This window comes from Lepus europaeus, chromosome 7 (genome assembly GCF_033115175.1).
Source record: "Lepus europaeus isolate LE1 chromosome 7, mLepTim1.pri, whole genome shotgun sequence".
NCBI lineage: Eukaryota > Metazoa > Chordata > Mammalia > Lagomorpha > Leporidae > Lepus > Lepus europaeus.
Window position 1 is genome coordinate 112,603,238 of NC_084833.1, and position 4,734 is coordinate 112,607,971.

Consider the following 4,734-nt stretch of genomic DNA (forward strand, 5'->3'; position numbering starts at 1 on the left):
GGGCCATCTCTCACTAATTTCCAAGCCACATGAGCAGGAAGCTGGATTGCAAGTGGAGCAGCCAGGTCTAAAATCAGCACCCATATGGGATGGCTATACTGCAGGTGGAGGCTTAACCTGCTATGCCACAACACCAGCCCCAAGTGCTGAGTTCTAATTGTTTTGAAACCTTTTCCATTTTTTTTTCATTTTTAGTCTTTCATTCCCCTCTTCTCTCCCAATGTTTTATACTTACATTGTAGAGGTAATTTTCAAATCTTTTCCAAATAGATTTGGTAATTCATCATCCATCAAAATATTTTGTTAGAATCCACTCATAGACAGCTTTAGAGTTCACATATAAATTTCAGACCTATATATTTCCTTGTATAATGTTTCCATTTGAATTCTTCCTAGGCATTTGAACTTAATACTTACTGAAGCAGCAACTCCAATGCCACCAAACTCACTCCTCTTGCCCAGTGATCATTCATGGTGAATGGTACCATCATCTGCTTAATTGCTTAAACCCTAAATGGGTATCTTCCTGAGCTTCTTGCTTCTCACTGTTCCTTCTCCCATCTTTTTCCTTCTATTTAGTGCTGCAGTTGCAGAGAACCACTTGTATTTTCCCTTTAAACCCATTTCTCCAGGATTACTTGACATGATGGTTATACCTCCCATGTACCAGATGTTACTTCCAGTACCTTCCACAATAAAATACAGTCTTATTCCCTTGAATAATTTCTACAATCCCTCCACCTTTCCTGGAACATCCTCCTATGTTTTCTTTGCCTTCTTCATCTTATTATTCTGGTAAGAGATTACTTAGAAAACCATGGGGGAGTCTTTCCTAGACAGAAGAGCAAGATTAGATGACCTCAGACTATATTCTCAAGCCATTTCTGTGCCTACCCTAGTGGTACTGGTGCCATTGTATCAAAATTCATTTTCATCTTAAATTTCTTCCTCACTGGTTTATGGGAAGAAATTAACTCTTGTTCCCTGTTTCATCTCCATTAGCTGGCACAACATAATAGTCCTTGACTTACAGCAAGCATTTAATTCATATTACATTTGCATTTAGAATGTGTTTCTATTCACTTTATTATGTGAAAACTCACAACAGACATTTGGTGTAGTAGTTAATTTGCCACTTGAGGTGCCTCCAACCATTATCGGAGTCCCTTGGTTTGATTCCAGGCTCTGTTTCTGATACATAGCTTGTTAAAATGCACCCCAAGAGGTGGCAAGCTCAAATATTTGGGTCCCTGACACCCTTATGGGGCACCTGAACTGAGTTCTTGACTCTTGAATTTATCTTGGCCCAGCCCAAATTATTTCAGGTATTTCAGGAGTTAACATGTAGATCTCTCTCTCTCTCTCTCTCTCTCTCTAACTTCTTAAAAAATTAAATAAAAAATAACTTTTAAAAATTATAACAAAAGTCAGTTTCAGACTAAATTTTTATTTAATGCAAGGGAATATGTTATATGATACAGGTATATTCAATGTGGCTTTTCAAAAATGGTGATCACTTTAGAATTTATCAAGCAAATAGAGGGTTCTCCTTTGTTTTGTTTTGCCTGCCTCCTTTAAAGATGTGCTTTGCTCATGTTTACATTAAATCTGACTGTCTTTTCTTAAAATTTTCTTATTAAAGAGAAATTAAAGAAAAATTCTTCTTATCCATCTTCTCCTTTTAATGTTAATATCTCAAATATCAGCTAGAGAGAAATCTCTGTCTAACTCATCTTGCAAGGTGTAGGTACTTCTGTCACCAGCTAACTCCCAGAGAATCTCAAAGGTCTTTCTTCTGAGTCACTTCTATTTCAAGATCCTACAAATCTTCTTATGCTCTAAAAAATAATGGAGGATGGTCTAAGTGCTTGGTCTCTGCCACTCATGTTGAAGACCTGGAAGAAGTACCTGGCCCTGGCTTCCACCTGGCACAACGCCAGCCACTGTGGCCATTTGGATAGTGAACCAGTGGATGCAGGATCTTTCTCTCTCTCTCTCTCCCTCCCTCCCAATCTTCCTCTCTCCCTCTCCCTCTATGACTCTACTTTTCCAATAAATAAATAAATCTTTAAAAAAGATCTTTGAAAAAGGCCTAAAAGAATCTCTTTGGTTTCTTGATTATGCTCCCACACAATTGTCCCAGAAATCTGTCCAGGATGGAATTTAGTCATCAGACAGGTCATAGCTACAGTGATATTTTTATCATTACTTTAAGTTTTTTCTAAGTATTATACAAAATTCTACTGCCTTAAATTCATTGGCGAAAAGACTAAAGTACTGCTTGAAGAATCATCCCTGTATTCAATGTTTTAATTATCAGTGCTATATGGTAGAAATGGGAGAAAAAAACATTATAATGCACAAATAAAATGTATATATTCCAGAAAATTTGGAAGTACAGACAAGGAAAGACAAATGGTTTCAAAACCTATTGCTAAAAATTTATATAATAACTCCTTTCTCTTTGTTCATTTTCTATGAATTATTGTGTATAACATACATATTATAGCCATAATTATGACTTTCTAATCAATCTTAGCTTTGCCATTCCTCATATATTTACCAAATCGCTACTAAATGCTAGATCATGTTCTGGGAATTGAAATATAGCAGTGACAGAGCTGAGTTATTAACTCTTTTATGACTTGAATTGGAATATTCTTATATGATTATACAGTCATTGCAAATATTTTAGCATTTTTTTCTTAAAGCAAAAGGACTTGAATTTTCTTATAAGATAAAATAGAAGAACATAATATTTTCTGTACTAAAATAAATTTCTGTTGAGGAAACTAAATTGTTGAATAGAGACCAGGATAACCTATCTTTTCTAACAATGTGTGATTCAAAATGTATCATTGTAAAAGACACAAGGAGGGTACTTTCCCATTTGTAAGTAGTGTACTAATGATCTTACCCCCAGGGTGAGTCCATCAGATCTAGTGATTTCGGTTGACATAGATTGGGTTGTAACTGAAGGGTAGGAAGAGTTGATATCACTATTCACTGCTGATCATGAGAAGTTCATCTTCCTTCACTAAATACTACCACCCACAATGTAAATAGCATGGTTGCCTTCAAAATTATTGTCAATGACTGATGATGAGATGGGGAAAATAATATCATTATCATTCTCCCATGTGGTTTTCCTGAGACTAAATCATCCAAAATTGATATGTTTTCTTTCATTGGTTAATTTTTTAGATGGAAAAACCTATTTTATACTTTAATGACATGTGCAGAATTGTTCCATTTTGAGGGTACTTGTTGGATTGACCACAGTGTTGGCACATTGCAAAAGACCTGAAAGAGTTCAAACCAGTGCAGTGGCTTAACCTGCTGTACCACAATGCTAGTCTCCTGCTATATAGTTAAAACTATACTTTTCAGAGTCACTAGCTTCATATGATATATATCCTAATACACCTTTGTTTTTACCTTGTGCTTTTAGTTGTTTTCATAACATGTAATTATTTTTATGATACTTTCTTTTTCATGTTAATTTAATATTAACAGTATTTTTTCCAGAATTTACTGTACATGAAAGATCAGAATAGCTAGATAATGCTTCATTGCAACTATAGCAATTTCCACCAGATGTCACTAATGCTGTAATGTTCAAAATAAGAATTTCTTCAGACTCTAAGACTTCAGCATCTATGACTGGAAGTTGGCATGAGGATTTCTGGGTTCAAACACATTAACACATCTGATGAAAATCACTTAGAATCTTTTGTATGCTAGGTACTTTATGTGAATTATTTAATTTAATTTAATGCTTTTGTGAGCAAGTTGAATTATGGACTCGATGGGTATATCAAATGTGCTGTTGACAAAAGTTGAGATGGATTCTTTCTTCTGCCCCCTGGCAAGGAAGCTCATCCAAGACTCCCCACAGCTTCAGTTACAGAGAAACAGGGAGGAATTAATTCTGGCTTTTCTAATAAATATTACTGTATTATTCATGATCATTAAATGTATGAAATATATTTCAAGTTACTGTGCTCAAAGTGTCTCCAACAAAAATTTATGTTGCAATAAATGTATAATAAAAAGCTATCCACTGTATCTCAAATGTTACTATTTATATTTTCCAAATTAAGATCTTTAAGAACTTTCCATCCTCCATGGTTATGTCTCTGAAAGTCAACAGTATTGATTTCTGCATGAAAGGCATTCTAACCAGGATGAGGTGAAAGCTCATTGTGGTTTTGATTTGCATTTCCCTAAGGGCTAGTGATCCTGAGCATTTTTTCATGTGTCTGTTGGCCATTTGAATTTCTTTTTTTTTGAAAAATTTCTGTTTAAGTCCTTTGCCCATCCTTAACTGGGTTGTTTGTTTTGGTGTTGTGGAGTTTCTTGATCTCTTTGTATATTCAGTTATTGAATCCTTTATCAGTTGCATAGTTTGCAAATATTCCCATTTTGTTGGTTGCCTCTTCACTTTCCTAAGTGTTTCTTTTGCTGTACAAAAACTTCTCAATTCGATGCAATCCCAGTTGTTAATTTTAGCTTTAACTGCCTGTGCCTCTGGGTTCTTTTCCAAGAAGTATTTGCCTGTGCCAATATCTTACAGGGTTTCTCCAATGTTCTCTAATAATTTGATGGTGTTGTGTCGTAGATTTAGATCTTTAATCCATGGTGAGTAGATTTTTGTGAAAGGTGTAAGAGAGGGGTCTTGTTTCATACTTCTGCTTGTGGAAATCCAGTTTTCCCAGTACCATATGTCTAAGA